This window comes from Falco biarmicus, chromosome 7 (assembly GCF_023638135.1).
Source record: "Falco biarmicus isolate bFalBia1 chromosome 7, bFalBia1.pri, whole genome shotgun sequence".
In the NCBI taxonomy this organism is placed as follows: domain Eukaryota; kingdom Metazoa; phylum Chordata; class Aves; order Falconiformes; family Falconidae; genus Falco; species Falco biarmicus.
The window spans coordinates 32,915,210-32,933,983 of NC_079294.1; the positions used below are offsets into that span (position 1 = coordinate 32,915,210).

The window sequence follows — 18,774 nt, forward strand, 5'->3', positions numbered from 1 at the left end:
ATATCAACATTTCTAACTTTTCATACCCTTTTCTTACTTTTTATCTAATAGGTATTCTCTCATGATTTATTAAGAAGTATAGAGCATGTATTTTGTTAAAACTGTAGAGAAATCAACTACTGTAACAATGAGATATTGTATAAAAGGATAGGGAAATATTTGTGCAGATTCTTGTGGAATTTTTATGTGTTTGCTGCATATAAATTAGCCCTATAACTTCACTGAGGAGAGACAAGAATAAATAAGTCCTGAGAACAGAAGTTTTAAATAACTTGCTGAAGGACAAAGCTGAAAAAACTGGTAACAAAAGAAAAACAGGAAAAAAAACCTATTTTCTTGGGTTTAGTTATGAATACCACTGTCATCTATGATATATATGTAATTGTAAAGACTGTGAGATTAACAGAATTTAAAAAATGGGCACGTTAGAGAAAACCTTTCTGTAAATTTGGTATGTCTGAGGGCTCTCTCCTTGTTCTGGATTTCATTACAAAAGCTTTGTGGAATTCTGCTAAAAAATAATTTATTAAGCAAATTTTGCATTAAAGTATAAATGAGAACAGAATTTGCTTTATTTTATTCAGCTTTAAATAGTTTAATTCAGAAATATAACTCTCTGTAATGATCACCCATCATGTATTTTATGAGAATTGTTTGGGAGAAGCTTGTACAGTAGGTGTTTAGAATGAGAAATACAATGTAACAGATGAAACATATTGCAGAACTAGGTAATTGTTCCTGTTATGTATGCATACTTGTTAAATTATTCCACAGGCTATGAAACAAAATATATTTTTGTGAAAATATTGCTAGTTGGTTCTCTTCATCTTCATGAGCATGTGTGTAATATATTAAAAAAACAAAGCAAAGTGTTAGAAGTGTATTAAAGTTTCAAAGAAAAAACCACGAACTTGAATATTGAAGATTAATGATTAATGAAAGAACATGGATTATCACCCAGTATACTACAGTTTCTGATAGGCTCAAAGAGGATTTTTTATAGTGTGCAACTTACTGTATCCTGTTGAGGTTGCATTTAGGAGCTAATGCTTCCTAGTGAATGGGACCTTCCTTGCAGATTATCACTCCTCTAAAATATAATCATTATCCCATTTAAAGACACAAATATGCCCCTCCAGTTCTCCCTCTCTTGCACATATTAGAAGCTGTAGTTTATTAAATACCTGGAATTTCAAAATGCATGGACAAACTTTGTTCTCTTTCCTGTAGTTTGTGAAAATATTACCTGGTCTTTATTTAATGCTGTTTCACATGTATTTTTAAAATCATAAAGAGATGCATAAAGTATATGAAAATTATATTCAAAACTGCATATGCCCATGGCTGTATTAAGATTGTATATGCAATTATAATGCTGTCAGGGACTGAATTTGGGGATCTTAATCTTCCATTTTAAGACTATTTTATGGCAGCTGTTTGATAGAATAAGTACTCGATATATCATTTGAAGTACTTAGTAGAGAATAATATTATTATCTAAAACTAACTGTGGACAAAAATGTACGCAGTTAGAAGGAAATAAGCCTATGTAGACCAAAAGAACCTTAATGGCTTTGTCTTCACAGGAGATGGTATTTTCTTCACAGACTATAAATATATTTTTCATCATAATATAGGTATTATAAGACAGAGGAAAACTCAAGTGTGAAAGTGATGTTTCTTAGGAAGGTGTAGCCTTTAAACATATATCTTCTAGTACAGTCATTCAACATTTATAGAACTGTTTGAGATTTCCAGCAGGTCTAGGCATGTGTCTGCAAAACAAAATCTATTAAAAGTGATTTAGTGTGACACTTCTTGTGCACCAGGATGGCCAGCCCCCCCCCCCCCCCCCCCCCCCCCCCCCCCCCCCCTTCACTGACAATAAGCCTCGCCCTGTTCAAGCAACTGGAACAGAACTGGCTGAGACAAAGGGCCTCCTCAGAATGGATCACTGCCCAGGGGCTGCTGATGGAGAGAGGCAGATAATGCTCAACTGTGAAACTGCTGTGGGACAGCAGACTTGGATGGTGCTCTCTTGTGGCTTTGCTGAGTTAAGTTTTTCCAAAACCTTCAGCCATAATATTCACAGAACCTTGGTCCTAATGTTCCCCATAAATTTCAGGCTCATGATGGCATTGCAAGCTAATCCAGGGGCTCTAGTTGCACTTTCAAGCAGCTGAAAGTGTCTAGCCTTTGACCATTGCTCTTCTCTATATAATTCAGGTTTAGAGTAATTAACAAAAAACATACTGTCCATTAGATCAGCTATGTTAAAAATGAAGAAACAGGTCCTGTCTTTTCTCATGCTAAAAATTCACAATCAGACTCTAACAAGATAGCTTAAAGAAGAGATTATTTTTCATCATTTGTAGGAGAAAAATAAATAAAAAGGAATAAGAAATTACCCATTGTGAAGTTAGAGTTTAGAAAAATACTGTGTTAGAACAAGAACTTATTTCTTTAATGTAAGATAGAAAATAGAAAAGCTAGAGCTTTTATGGCTCCTTTGAATCCAGTTACTAATATACTTTGTGAAATTTAACTATTTAGGAGTGTTTGGAATTCGAAAGAACTCTTGGGTAAAATGTTCATGTTACTGAAGGCTGCCCAGCAACAGGACCTTAAGATGGAGAGTAGAAAAAAATACATTACTCAGTCGAATCTGTAGAAATTATTTGATATAGTTAGAAGGCAATTTCCTGAGTTGGATTTTGTCCAAGGTTCTGCAGTTGTCACCTGAAGCTTATGGGAAAAGCCACAGGATCTTTCAAGAGCACAAGTTACTGTGACCTTTGCTTTAAAGCCTCAGGACAGAAGGTTCAGGATAGTTTCTCTTGACAAAGTGCTGGTACAGTACGGATATGGGTAATAATACTATTTGTTTATTCTTTGCCTATCTTAAGTTTCTGTATTTTATTGTTCTTGGATAAACAAAAGAGGTATTTAAAAAAAAAATAACTATACAAGAAATCTGGTAAAGTCAAGCAGTATTACTCTTCAGTGAGGATTGTTAGTTAAGGATGCAAAGCTAAGATTGCAAAATGCTGTTTTGTAATGTGAATGATACTAGCGTTTATGAAATTTTGTTTCCTAATGACTTCGTAAAAAAAGCGGTGTTCTTTGATATTCAGTAGGGCAAATGTGCAAAGCATTATGCCAGAACCCAGTGTAAACTGTTTCCAAAGATAAGGATAAAAGTGCAAACTAAAGACCAAACAGCAGAAGATTTTGTAGGAGTAAGAAAGAGGAAACATGTAAATGGAAGTCTACAAGTGGACTAAAAAGCAAAAACTTTCTTACGAATAAAAATTGTTTCGCTTTGGACAGTGAAACAGAAAGACAGTTTTCTTTCTGTGATTGCAAAGCAGTTTACCAATTATAATGAAAGCATCACAATGTCTTTTTTTGAGAAGTAAATGTGTCTGTTTAGCATATGGGTAATGATGATACTAGCTCTCGGTCTTCAAGTACTGCTCTCAACTGCTACCTTCGAAAGCTTGCAAGTTGAAATGAAATTGAACTGTGATGATGAAAAAATTACAAGGTTTTTGGACTGAAATCCTTTCAACCTTTCCAGGTTATTTTTTTGTATGACAGTCACAGGAGTGTGCTTACACAGTGAGACTGCTTATTGTGTCTGGTTAAGCCATGTTAATTAGAGACAAGACTACAGACTCACTGTGATAATATATTCCTCTCTATACGTAGCTTGATTGATATATGATCGCTCTGTTCAGTTAATGAGTCACATGAGATGCAAACATACTTTCTTTTCTGTTCAAATGGAGTTTAAAAAATGTTACTGCATGTACTGTTCAAAGTGCTCAGGAAAGAACTGTGGTCAGGCTCTCTGCAATGTGAATGCTCTCATGAACGGATGACTGGGCTGAACCTTTCATATGTGTCCAAATATCTTTCCCATGCAATGCCTGTATCAAAATAGCAGCATATATAATAACGGTGGTTTATTTATCTTCTTTTAATTTATCTGGGGTTTATTTATCTGTGTTTTATCAAGCCTACAGACTAGCATATGGTGAGAATGCTATAATACATTCATAATATTTAAGCACTGTCTTTTCTTGAAGGTATGAAGTTAGAAAAAAATTTAAAAGAAAGAACAATAAAATTTGTGACATCTGTTCAAGACACACACACTGATAAAAGCCAGTTCCTACAGCTATGCTTGAGAGAAAAGTGGGTGCATCTGGCAAGCAGGCAAAACTGGGTCAGAGTCAAAGATTGGCTGGATGACCTCCTGAGGTCCCTTCCAACCTGAATTATCTTATAAGCCTGTGATTTTTGAAATGTTCTTTTTGTCCTGTACTTGTTGCCATTACATCCAGGGTTTTAATCCCTTTGGGGTTCTAGCTGAGCAGCACTGACACTCACTAGGCCTTGAATGAGCACTGCTTGGTAGAAGACAACGTGTGATATTAAAACCGAAGCAAGGAAAAATGTCAACTGGTATGGGTTTTCGTGTCAAAAGAAGTTAAAAAGCTCTTAACTTTTGCTTATTGACTGTGAGCTGGAATTTGCCATTCTGGTCAGCTGAGACACAGTAGCCACCCATAAGAGCATGCCTAATTCATATCAATGCAGTGTAAAACTGCACAGCTGAAACAGCTCCTTTGGCAGCTTGGTGGTGGTGGCTTTTAATTTATGAATGGTATTGAAAGGCTGGAGCAATATTTTCACGTATTGCTCCAGCTCAGTTTTCAAGAACACGCTTGGGTTCTCCATGAGAAAGCAATATGCTTCTAAGCATCCAGATCCCAGGTACTTGTATGTCAGGTAGCAAACACTACAGAAGTAAAAGAAATGTTTTCTGATAAATGCTTCAGTAAAAGCTTAGTCCTGAAATGTTGCCTAGAGCTATTTAAAAAGATGAACAACCAAATTAGGATATGTTCACCTTCTTTTTTCAATTATTGCCAGTGATTTGTTCCTGGAGAGTAAAGTAAATCAGAAGAATTTTCAATCCTGCTAGCTAATTCCATTACATGATCAAATTGCAGTTTGGGGAATCTTCTTCCTTCTTACCTGATTCCAGGTAGTTTCTGCCAGGATTCCAGGCTGTTTGCTTCACATCTTTGTCCTTTTGCATATGCTTCAATGCTATCACCCATTGCCCTCAGCCTATACCTCTGTTCTCTCTAACCCTCTTCCTACAGCTTTCCCCCCCTTGACGTTCCTATTTCTTCTTTGCCATAAGCCTTTCCCGTGACTACTTTTATCCTTGAGTTGACCTTTCTTCAATAGTCTTTCTTCTTTCTGTTCCACCTCCATTTGGTAATTTTTCTTTTATCTTTAGGGGGCTGAGGGGTCATCAAGCAATTTAGATTTCTGCCCCGCACTCCTCAAGAGCTGATGGGTCTAGCTCACTTCAGACTGTGATGCACTCTTGTACCCGGTATAGTTCATAGAAGTCAGAGGAAAAAAAATAATGGCATTATATCCATGTATCCTGTCAGCTTATTACAGTATCCCCCTATTCATCACATCCATGATGCCTGCAGCAAATGTGTTGTAACCTTCTTTTAAAACAGCAGAAAGATCAGAGTAATTTTCCTTTGATGAAGGAGTTTTCTCTCTTTCTGGACTATGAAAAAAATGCTGCCTCTTTCTCAAGCTTGCATTAGATATTTGGGCACTGGAACACTAAGGATAGGACAACAAATAAAAAGTTGTCAGTTTAGATTCATGTTGACACGTGCATTGGCATGCTCTAGATGTGTTTACATATACATTCCACTCTTTTGCAGGGAATGTAATATACTTTGATCTCTAGGGGACTATCTTGAGATAGCCCAATAGCAGCCTGTCCAGCTCTGCAGCTTTAGAACTGATTTTGTATCTGACATAAAGGAACTGTTTGAGCTTAATCAAAACTAAACACAGTTCTTGAATTTCTTGCTGCTGCTGCTACAAGTAGAAGTAATCACAAACTTTTATTTTAAAATATGGCTGAACTCAAGCCAAAACTGTGTTAGGCCTGCTGACTCAACGTCCTCATTCTTATATATAGGGACGACTTGTTTAAGCACAAATAAATTTATTCCAGATATGAATATGGGTATGCACAGAGTGCATCAGGATTTATGTTTCTGGTTAGAAATGGAAGTAACATAATCGTTAGACACCAGTTTCCACCTCTTTTTATCTCTGTGTTCATTGTTTATTGTTTCTTCTTACAAGACTCAGCACCATGGACAGTGCTAACTTTTAGTAGTTATGATTTTTTAGCATTTTCTTTCAGGTCTTGGGACTGTTTTGCCATTTGATAACATTTCACCAAGGAAATTGTGCAGAATATAATATTTAGTGAAAATATCTTGCCAAGATGCATAGAGAGAATTGCTTTGGTAAGGATTCTCTGAGCAGGAACATGCATGTATTAGCTAAAATTAATTGATCACAGTCTGTCAAAGGTTTTTTTCATGCTAGAATAATACCTGGGAAAATCCAAGTCACACAATACAGCGTTATATCATGCTTGCTAGTATCCTGGCTCCTTGAGGGGCCATATACACTCACTCAGTTCCCGCTGACTTTCAAAAGGAGATGAAGATGCTCAGAGTTCTTCCTGGGACACTCAGACTCTCCCAGAATGAGCGGGGGATATCCATAAGCCCTCTTCAAGGGTAGCGTCACCTTCCTATGCAAAAACAACCCTTGGAACAAATTCAATTTTTTACGGTCAGTAGCTGAAATGACATGTCTCATGGAAAACTATAGATCTTTTAGTGTTATTAATATCCTCACTTTGGGACATACACACGTTGACCTCTATTCCTGAAATGTATCTTTGAGTGCTGGAAGTGTTTTGTACAAAATACAAGGCATGTATTTTTACACAAGGATTATTGGACCTGATGGAAGAGGGGGAATCCAGGCATTCAAAATAATTTCTAAAGGCAGGTGCACTTTGTAGTGTCAAAACAGAAATTCTTGATGCTTAAGAAATTTCATGGCCCTGGTCTCTGCTTCTGAATGAAGCCACTGATATCTTGTATCTTTTTTTCTAATCTTTTTCTCCTACTCCCTAGTATTAAAATGGTCCAGCCTTTCAAAATTCCATTCAGCATCAGACCTCTTCAAAGATTTTTTGTGCTGGAAACCCAAAATGGGAACTCTGGACATGCTAAAAAGACAGAATGTGTGATAAGCATATTTAGAAATCACATGTGGTTTGAAAACAGGATGGGCATAGAGATTTCTGCCATATAATGTCAGAGACTGTTGCAGTGACAGTTCCTGGGGATAACCCTTCATCTGTGGTATCCACTTAGCATTGTGAGGAATATATGTTAGTGTGCAGAAAGCACTGCATGGGGTAGCAGTGGCAGTTTCTTTTTGGATGGAAGTGTTGCTGTTTGCTTATGTATGCTGAGATAGATGGTGCAACAGCTTTATTGCTTTTTTTATCACAGGGGTACTGCATGTGAGGCTCTGTCAAGGCTTGGCTGGAGAGCAGCGCTGTGCTAGCGGGAAGACTCTCAAAAGGAACAAACACTTAGCCAAATTTCAGAGTTGACAAGGAAGAGGGAAATTTTTTTAGGGACCTGGAAGGGTCTGGGGGGTGTTAATAAAGCTCAAGATGTCACTGAAAGCTGCTGGACTGAGTGGTAGGCTGAGGATTTCCTCTGCAATGCTTCAAAACACTGCATTCCCACCTTCCTAGTTTTGGCTTTTCCAGGGGCAGTGGGGCTGCTGAGCATCCAGAAACAGCATTTGCCTTCTACCTGGGCATCGGATATAGAGAGGGAGTTGCCAGCATATCTAATGCTTAGGGACACATAAGCAAATACTTCCCCTACAAGATCAGCAGCCAAAGCATTATCAAAGGGCAGGCAGTTTTCCATGCACATATAAGCTTAGGATGATGCTTGGACTGCAGCAAAATACAAATTGTGAATATGGCAAAGGAATATGCAAACTAAACTTAGTGCTGCAGCATTTTCAGGCAAAGCCCTGAGCTATCAATGATTTCTTCTGTGCCAAGGATGTGGGATTTGCTCTATCTGGTGTGTGCAGTTCCTCAGAGCTCAAATGCGAAACATGGGCCATTCCCCCTTTTTCATATTTTAAGTTTATCACACAGATGAACATTGACTCTAGCCCCTCTAACAACTGGGATAGTGGAAATCGGGTCAATTTTAATTTTATTTTTTCAAAATGTAATGTTTTCACTGATTGTTAAGGGCTGGATCAAGCTCTGCTATGGGGAAAAAAACTATCTAAAGTATGGCAGTATTTGTAATAGGAAAGCTTTAAATTTAAGAACCCTGTGTTCTGCAAGATTTGGTGGCACTGCAGGTGGGCAGTGTGTGTGGAAAGTATGAAAGGGGACAGATGGACCGTAAATTCATGCAGCTGGGGAGTTTCTTTGTTTTATGCTTGAATAGCATTTGGTTCAGTGGCATTTTGGTCTGTGACTGGACTCATCATACAAATAAATGGAATGTTTTCTTTTTGGCCCTGAAGGGAACAGCCATGTATTAGTGCTGCATACATTATCTGAGCAAATTCAGACCCAACATCACACTGTTATATCCAGGAGAGCTTCAGGTCAGAGCAGGCTTTCAACCAGCTCCTTCCAAGATGTTTTTGGTGACTTTATGGTCTAACTACATAGTGCTGCCTAGGGACACAGGAGCCAGCTGGCAAAGGTCCTCATCCACAGCCTCTCAAAATCTATTTTCATGGGTTTCAGTGGGATTTGAATTAAGGTTTTCAGGCTGAAGTTCCCATTGCTTAGTGTCAGTAATTGGGTCAGTTATTCCAAAGTGTTCAGCACTTATGATTCTTATAACCACCTCCACAGACATATTTTCCAGTGAGTCCAAAGACCTGGTATGTTTAGGCTATAGAAAGAACAGTCACAATGTGTTTATTTGTATCTAGGGGATGCAGCATTATTAAATGTTCGTTCTTCGCATGTGCTCTAGACAATATTGGTAATGATAAAATGTTCTGTGGTACTCATAAATGCTTCTTTCACATTCACATTGATGATAGATTTTGGAGCTGATACGTTTCTCAGGGGAGCAGAAACAATTATAGTAGTTACATATACTGAATTTTCTTTCCTTTTCCTACCTGTTTGCCTCTAATAAACATAAAGCTTCTAATTTCCTTTGTACTCTAGCACACTAGAAATTAATGGAATAAATGCACATGCTGTTTTGCTTTGCCAGAGACTGGCTTATACAACAGATTTTTACTCTGTAAGACAGATTTTGCTGTATTTGTGCTTTTTTCATCTCCCCCTGAGGAGTATTAACTCAAAGCAATCACAAGACACCCACCCTTCCCTGCTGCTTCTTGAACTGCTATATTCTCTTCTTTGCTTCTTGCTTCTTGCTTCTCTATTTGAAGCTCTTTTTTTTTTTTTTTTTAAAGAGGAAAGAGCAACAACCAAAAAATCCTTTCCTGAAATCATAATTATTTGATGTGAGAAAGCTTAAACATGTAAAACACTTTTGTTCACATAGAATTCACTCTCAAAAATTGTGTTCTTTCTATTGAAATTGAAATAGGTAGTGTGTTCTGTAAAGTACAGTATTGGAAAAGGAAGACATGTACACGCTTGGAAAATGCTGAGCTGCTTGTGAAGCTATAGACACTGCGTGTTTATGACTTGGTTTTCTAAGCAATCTCCAGAGCTTGAACGGATTACAGTGATATTTTAACAAGGCTGCTGGCATCCATCACCAGCTTTCACTTACTGAGAAAGCTAAAAGATGGAAGAATGTAATTATTTCCAGGTAACCTAAATGTTAGTGGCTGATTGTCACAAGAACTTTGATGCTTTAAACTTCTTTGTCTCCTGTAAAGCAGACAGGTAAGTCTCACGGGCTTCTCTTCCAGCATTCATTTTGGTAAGGGAGTAGGGGCTCGCAGGGGACTGGTGTTGAAGGGAAATGTGTTCGATATAAAAGCAAACTATTTCTTAAATTTTAAATGTGCAGTATTGCACAGTGTCATTTTCTCTCTGTCAGGTTACAGATCCACTACCTATAAGAAATAATTTTGCTTTCTATAGCCAAGATCTGAATCCTACTACAACTTAATCCCTAAAATATGCAACTATTGTATATATTTATATATTATTGGAAGAGGATGTGTACGTCAGTCATCTGTGCTCTGTGAAATATCTGTGTCTGAATCTCTTTCTGTCATCCTACAATTACTTCTAGGTTGATCGTTATGGTTGAAACAATGTTATCCTATATGATAAATGCAGTAATATGTATAGGATTGTACTTTCTAAAGATGATTTTTGTTGAATAGTTTTTCTCTGAAAGTGTGATTTCCTGGACTGAGAACTTTGAGCAGCTTACATTTCAGATGAGTTCTGCATCATTGTAGAAATACTGTGCTACACAAGGGGTTTCCTAGCTCGCAAGTGGGAATCTAACAGCATCAAAACCAGGTGTTTCTTTCCCTTTCACCCTTGAAAGAACGCTTATTCTATTTGAGTAATGGCACCGCTGTGCCTCTAGAGGTGAGGCTTCCTATTTGAAGACTTTTAACATAAAAGACCTGATTACCGTTCAGAAAAAAAAACAACCCCCCTTTGACCATAAATAGTATTTGTCTTAATGAAGTTATTTTGTTGTCCTCTAAGAATATTTGCTAGCTTATGTATTGTTATTATTGAAGGGCTAAGATTTTATATGGCTCTCTAAGGTTTTAGTTTACAAGAATGACTATCAGAGAAGGGAGTATTTTGAGTTTAAAAAATAAATATTAATACTTATTTTTTGTTTGAAAATATGGTTGTTTACAGAAAGCAATTAATTTAAGGTCTGTTTCCAATCTGGCTATGATAATTGAAACAAAGCCTGCTGGCAGACACAATTATAAATAAAATTCTGAGAATAATTAGATGTGTAATTAACAGAAGACTGAGTTATTATCACTTTCTCCTCCATATAATAATTCCGCATAAAAACCTGAGAAATGGCTCTCATTAAACACTCACAGCAGATCAAGCCACAAAAGGGAGTGAGACATTAAAACAAAGCATTCAAGATGTGCAAACACTGTGATTATTAATTAAACAGAGACCAGCACCAGGGAAAAGCCTAAAAAGATTGGAATATTTAACAAACAGGTATGTTGTAAAAGGTTAACATGTTTAAGACAGTTCTGGTTTGAGTTTGGGGTTTGGTTTTTTTTGTTAAAGGGGTACCTTGGAGTACCTTTTGGATCTATATTGGTATATTTTGCTTTTATCATTTGGCTATGAGGAACTCTTCTAATTACCTATGCTTTATTCATCTGTAAAGTTCAAAATACTAATCAATGGAGTAAGTCATTACTTTAGGAAGGGTTTAAAAGAGCCAGACAGAGGATGGCCGATGGAGTTTGCTTTCCCCCCGTCTAGAGGACTTTCTCTGTCAAAATTCATAGACTTGCTGAGCTTTTCCCAGTGACTTTCACCAGAAAGCTGCTTACAAATATACCTCTGCTAGTGGCAAACAGAAACAAACCAAACCAGCTGATGAGTCTTTTGTAAGGCAAAGAATAAACAGGCTTGTTTTGAAAGGCTCTACCAGTCAGAATACTGGGATTCTGGATGATGGTATTCAGAATAGAAACGCTAGCAGTTACTTAAATCTAGCTTTTGTCAAATTCCTCAAAGTACATTTATTCAAGTACCGTGGAGTATCACGCCAACACTCATACTCTGCATTTTAGAGTATTTAATAGGACTACTTTGGCTACTGTGCAGCATTCATTTTAGCAATGTCTTGTGTGTAGTGCAGTAATTAAGAACTCTAAGTGTGAATAGTCAGGTTATGTTACCTTTCTTAATGCTTGGAAGTCAACCCACAAAAGGAACTCTTGTTCTATTAAAGAAAGAGAAAAAAAAATGGAGGGGGGAGAGAAAGAAATTTTTGTTCTATGGTATTAAATAGTAATACACACCAAAGAGCTTAACAAAACTGCAGTAGGACTAATTTAGTCAGTGCCTGTCTAATCCTTCATGAGCATACTATTTTTTTTTTTTTTTGCCAGGTGAGTATATTGCCTGTTGAGAAGTAATGTGAATATTTATTCAGCAGTAATAACTGTTGCTGCTTGAGAGCTTTTTTTTCACCATGTGTGAACATGCTTATCTAGAAAAGGATTTCAGAGAGATGATCACCCTTGGGATTCAATGAATTCATGCGTTGCATGTCCTATCTTACTACACAGCTGTACAGCAAGATTACTGTTTTTCTAATGAGATTCCAGTTGGAACACAGACACTGCAAACACATCACCTTTCAGGGAATAGTACCTGTCTTCTGGAGTGGTTTAATGTACACATGGAACTAGTCTATTTAAGCAGCATTAGAGGTGCAAGTCTGACTCTATTTGGTGCAACAAGCTAAGCAGTTTTTGTCTGAGACTGTAGTAGTCACCTAATAACAGAAAGCCCAGCCCTCTTCCCATAGAAATCAAGGAGCATTTTGCTACCGAGGCCAGAGGAGTAGGATCAGACCACTTGTTTGACATGTAACTTGTGTTCAGTATTGATAACCCCCCCCAAAATAAAACTCTCACTGCATCTTGCTTATACAAAATGGTATTTTATGTCAAGATAACCCTTTTTAAAAGAATGAGATTATTTATTTGCGTTCCATTTTCGTGCTAAGAAGTTTATTTCAAACCAGGTTTTCTTTTTCTAAAGGAAAAGGATATTTAGTGCATGTATTTTCTACAGTGAATTTGGCTTTGCTTGTAGCCAGGTAGTCACATTTTTTTGCATACATTTTGGATACAGCTATATTGAAATGTTGTTTTTAGTGTTAGGGTAATATAATGGAAGCACTGCTACGTTACTGGTATATAGCAAATTTAAACTGAAGCTGAGTCTGCAATGAAAAGTTGTTGCTGCGTACCTATTGTTACTAGCTACACTGATGTGAATTAAGGATGATTTCATTGAAATCAGTGAATGTAGGAGGTTTACTTTTCTATAAATGAAATTGAATCAGATCCATTAAAATTTATTTCATAACTTGTGAAAGTATGAGAAAGCCCAACAGTTAGTAATCACAAGCTGTAACCTTTTATCGTTCCTTAGTTAGTGGTTAAGTTATAGTAAAGCAGCATTTATTTAAAAATAAAGAGAACAACAAATCTAAATGTTTTGCATTTTACTGGCTTTACTTACCATTGGTTGTACTATATTCTTACTGTTGCAAGTTTTTGACAACTATGATATCCTAGTTTGAGTTGCACTGATGGAAACTAAGTAAGAATGAGACCAGTTGCCATATAGAATATTGAAAATTATAATAATAATAATAATACATTTGAAGTATGTTAGAAATAGTTTTAAGGTATGCTAAATACACTGCAGATAGATGGAAATATGTGTACATCCTCTGTCATGCTTTTGGACATTTTTTTGAATGCAAATATATTTCTTATGGTTAGATTTTCCAATTAACTGCTGATGGTGACCTAGAAATGCACTCACTGAAGCTCAGACTCTCGTGCATGTATTATGGCATTTAAACAAAAAAGGCAAGAAATCAGTTCAGTTGTTTGTATTGTAATTGAGACACAGGATATTGGAAGGTTAAACTTGAGAAACGTATCCAGAAAACTTCTTTTCAAATTATTTTCACAGGTTTTTAATTAAAATTTAGTTCATAATTGAATTATACCTCTTATTTCAAGCTTTCCATGATATCTTTGTATTTATGTTAGAATTACTGTATCCTTTACATACAGTACTACTTTTAAAAATCTAATGCAGTTCTCAAATGACAACTACCAGAAAAGGTGCAGCTGGCAAGGAATGAAGTGGTGGTCTCCATCAAGTATTAAAGCACAATTGCGATGAAGGCTAGTGTTTTCGTAAACGAGCTGTTTCATTTGTATCTGGTGGCCAGGTGATATTGTGGTGGGCAGCTGAGTGAACTGGGGAGGTTTCCCCTGTCACTCAGTTCAGAGCTCACAAGAGTGGCCCACTGCATTGCCCTGTGAGAAGGCATCTCCTGACAGCAGTGGCTGCTGCAGTGGTCTGAGCACCCAAGGAGCAATGCTGGCACACCTCTGTTTCCAGATCCCTTATCTTTCCTGCTCCTGACACTTGCAGGGAGATTCCTGGGAGATTTTTCTGCTTCAGCTTCTTAAAACCTGACAGCCTGTACCCACATCTTCCGAGTCCCTAGGAGCCTCTGCTCTGCTTCAGGCCAGGGGACAGTAATTACCCAGCACAGCAAGGAGCCCATTTGCCCTCACTGCCCTCCCTCCCTGCAGCACAGGCATCCTAGCTGGAGAAAGGCACTGCTTCCCTAGCCTGGACCACCACTTCACACTTGCTGCAGCCCTCACATGCCTTCTTCAAATGTTATCCTGCCACCCGGTCCTTTCCTACACCCTGGAGCATAACATATTGATAGATGGGTCTTTTTTTCTTCCCATTTGTCTCCCTGGAGACTTTTTCTTTTATCAGGTCTTAGCAACACAGAGGAGCCAGTCTAAGATCTGAAATGGGTTTCTGCCCAACCAGTTGCCATGTCTTGCTGCATCTTCCAGTTATTTTGATGTCCAAGGTCTGGTAGTATGGCCCCTGTTTAGTTACAGGGCTTGAACAATGAGGGATGCTGCCTATTTGATTCTGCTGCAGTAGCCAACATGATTTTGGTGGGACAACAGTTGTACCATTCCCTCTGGGTATGAGGACTGACTGGGTCCTAGTTTGCTCTGGTCCTTAGGCTCACAGGACACTAATTTTCTCAAAGAGGATAATGCTGCTATTGAAGGGATAGAAAGGTGGTAAGAAAAAAGATAAATAGAAAATGGAATAGGAACAGAACACATCCATTACTCAGCCTTTTCAATGGATAATAAAATGTGTTTATATGACATTAAGTTCAAGCCTTGTGTAAGTGAAACAGAGATAGTGTACTTGCTTTCTGTAAGAAGCTGAATTTCATCTAAGCAGCTTTGCATTTTCTGAAAAAAAAGTTAAAAATTGCACAAACTCTGACACCTCCAAACTTCTCTTCTACAATTTCTTTTAATAATCTGATGGCTTCTTCTTACATGCCAGTTTGCCTTCACTTTGAAATGACCAGTTGTTGACTTGCTTCCTTTCTATGGTTGTTTTATTTTATTGCTTTGCCCTTCAACTGCACTTCCCTAGCACTTTTTATGATATTTGCTCCAATACAGAGAGCTTCAACACTGTTTGGTATTCTGCCTTGTAAAACTAAAGTACAAAACAAGGCACATTACAATATTAATCATTAGTTATCACACTTTTTAAAGTGTACTGTTGAGGGTAAAAGCAGGCACCAGTGTTAATGTAAGGGGATAAAAGTGGAAAAACCCCGACAAACTACCACTTAACATGTTGAAACAAATCTTCCTTTACTATGTGTGCGGTGAAATATGTTAATGTAGACTTCATAATTTCTTTGTAAGAATTTGGGAAATCTCTTCATCTCTCTTTGTTCCCTTAGTCTAACATTTATATGTTTATCAGGCTTTCGTCACTCTCATGCACTTACACCCCCCTACTCTTTTCTCTGTCTATTTCTCTGTTTCTCATGTAATATATACCTGAGATCCTGTGCTAGTTTCCCTCTTTTATTTACCATTTCATAAATCATCATACAAATCCACAAGAAAAAGTAGTCTTTTTTTCTCTTATGCCCTTAAATTGAATCATCTTCTTCCACGGGTTGGAAGGACTCATTGACAGACACACACAACCTAGCTGTATTTATAAACTCCTCCTTTCTGTCACCCCATTTCATTCAGAAAAGGAAAAAGGAGTATTAAAACACTATTTAACCTTATTATCACAGCTAGATGAAGCAGTGTCCTTTTGTTTCCCTGTTCCTATGTTACGTGACTCACTTCCTAAGCCAGACACTGTATCTTTGCTATATTTTACTTTTGTTTGCATTGATAACGTATGTATAAGGATGTACATTCCACACCGTTTTCTGTGTTTCTGACTCTTACGATCTTATGTGTGATAAACCATTGCCTAAAAAGTGACAGAAGAGTAAAGGCTCAAATAAGTTTTAATCTAGAAAGGGAAGAGCCTAAGAAGAGATATAATTAATTTTATATACATAAAAGGTAGTTCCAATGAGGAGTGGAGGAGTTCTTTTCCTTGATCATTGTAAATAGGACAAGAAATAGTATGTTTAACTTCACAGCAATGGAGCTTAGAAATACCGTATTTAGTTACAGTAGCGAGGCACTGGAATAAATTGCCTTTTAAAAGCATGGCATCTCCAGAAAGTAGACTTGAAAGCACTGGTTAGAATGCCATTTCCCAGGACTAACATGTATGATGGATCCTGCTATGACACAGATGTGAGTTACCTCCCTTTCACCCTGCTTTTTGTCAGTCTTCAGCACTTTGTTGGAAGCAAGTAAACTTGTGGACTAAAGGAAGCAATGTCATATATGAGCAGCAACACACAAAAAAATACATTCTTTGCATCAGCCACTGCTAGAGGAAACCTTGCTGGATTTATTCGTAACCAGGAACAAAGATGAGGTACTATGAGAGGTCATCAAAAGAAATATCCAGAGAATCAGAAGAAGAGGTAAAGGGAGAATGAATGATACCAAAATATTTACATGAATCATGACCATATAAATCAAGAACAGTCTATATTTATTATGTGTGGGTTTAGTGTGCTTTAGTATGGGTTTAGTATGTTAGACGACCTAAGGAGACACATTTTCATGGCATAAGTGAACTACAGGGTCTCTTCCTTAGAAATATCCTGCTTTACTCTGTTGTTGGTAGGAGGTTAAATGACTTTCATTTACTAAATCAATACTTAGATTCCCATATTTCTCTGTGTGCTGTACCTGGGGAATTAGGAATACCCAGTGTGTGCTCATATCAGAAGACATGTTGGAAGAACTGAATATGTTCTGCAATCTGTTTTATATAGCAGCTCTGCTAACCTGCTCTAGTGGTCCTTCCTGCACATTGAATATATGTGAAGCACCTGGCTTTGCTAAGAAAGTGAGGCTAAACTAGATTTTTTTTATAAAGCATGAAAGCAGAGTATGGTAGGTGCTAAGCTACTGTCAGAAAAATTACTCTTTTGCTTAAGATAACCCGTCCGTTTTCCACAAAGACCTGGTGTTTGCCATTTAGCTAGTGCATACAAGCTATAGGTTGGAGTTTTTCAAGGGGAAAATTAGATAATTTTGTCTATGTGACTGCAAGCTAAGGCAGTTCTCAGGGCCTTGCCCTTTAACATGTCCTATTGCTATAACAGAAGAAAGAGCTGATCTAGCTCAGGTCTTTGACAGCAATCACGCATGAGCAGTTTGGCCAAGATCTGATATTGCACTTACTGCCAGGTCACATGGAGAGAAATCCTGAGGTCTTTTAATTTCTTACATCTTACCTGTGCAACAGAAAGACAGCTTAGTGTTGAACGAGTGCCATGGTCTGACTAAGGATTTATCCAAAACAAGAGCACAAGAGAAATGTCTTGTTTTGGACAATGGTGTTTTGGAGATGTTTTTCGTGCTCTAGAGCCACAGAAGTTGGTGGAGGCCCTGCCACAAATTGCAGTGGCCAGGCCCTGCTCAGGCTCTATCCACTTGGCATCAACCTTGCAGAAATCCCCTGTGTCGTTCCTATGGGGCCATCAAGAGAGATGCTCTAGGACAAGCCCCTTTGAGCCAGCTCCAGTTATTTAGTTATCTCATCTCTTTTATGGGCCAAGACTAACCAGTGCCACTGCTGCCTCTCTTCTATAAGGAACTTAAACAGAACATTGGTTAAAGTAATGATAAGGTTCTGTTAGAAAGCTCCATTTTGCAGTTTCTGACACAGACATCCAGGCAATTCTTCTGCCTGGTGGCTCTGGCTTACTGTGTGTCTTTTCAGCCAGAAGTGTCTGCTCTGTCTGAAGAGCAACACGATAAAGAGGTCAGAAATAAGTAATACATTTACCCCACTATTGCAGGGACAGAGCTTAAACGGCCACAGGTCCAACTAGGAACTCACTTTTGAACCAGTGAGTTGACATAACCATGAGAGTTGCTTGTCATTTTAGTAACATCTTTGCAGTGTGCCTGGAGAACCAGAGGGTTAACCCAGCTTCGCTTTTCAGAAGGAAGCTGCACCACCCTGGTTCACCTACCTCTGCCATGCCCGGGTGGGTTTCCCACGGCTGCACCACCACCCCCGTCCCAGCACCCCGCAGGGGCCGGGGGCTGCAGCGGTGCTGTTAGCAGGGACTGGGGCTGCTCGCCCGAGCTCTGCCAGAGCCGCGCAGGGTCGGGGAGCAACCCACCCCCTCTCCCTGCTGCATTAATGGGGGCTTTTTCCTTTTCCTGGCAAAGCTTCCCTGCGGGGCAGCTGAGGGCATCCTGGAGAGGGTGAGTGAGCCCCAGCAGGAGGCGGGGGGGGGGAGACTGTCCCCTCTCCCTGCTGCTGTTGCCGAAGCAGTGCCGGAGCCCGAGCCGTCGATGTGGCTCCCCAGAGTTAGTTGCTCAGCAACCAGAATCAATTAATATGCTTTGCAGAAAGTGCAGGGGAAGCCCGAGCTGCTGTCAGCGAGAAGGCAGGAGGCTGAGGGTGACTCAGGATCCCACTCCCACCTGACACCCATTTGGTCCCACCCCATCCTCTCAAACCCCCCCATTAGCCACCGTTCTTTATCCTTTTCTGCTTTCCTACGATGACTTAGTGCGTGTTCCTAAATCCTTCGGGCAAGGTATCTCCTTGCTCAAGAACTCTCCTGCTTCCAGTGTTTTGCTTTT

At 38.5% G+C, this 18,774-nt stretch overlaps 1 protein-coding gene across 3 annotated transcripts in view; it reads left to right on the top strand.

The window, feature by feature from the left end:
• TUNAR (TCL1 upstream neural differentiation-associated RNA) overlaps nucleotides 1-18,774 on the top strand; it is a 161,877-nt gene that overhangs the window by 112,882 nt on the left and 30,221 nt on the right. The window contains exon 1 of one of the 3 annotated variants that reach the window (XM_056347812.1): nucleotides 9,402-9,850. The exons of 1 other annotated variant lie outside the window; for it this stretch is intronic. The gene's annotated coding sequence lies outside the window, so the exon portion shown is untranslated. Of the gene's footprint in view, nucleotides 1-9,401; nucleotides 9,851-17,978; nucleotides 18,729-18,774 lie in introns of those variants that run through there. One more of the 3 variants, XM_056347813.1, reaches the window with a different exon arrangement.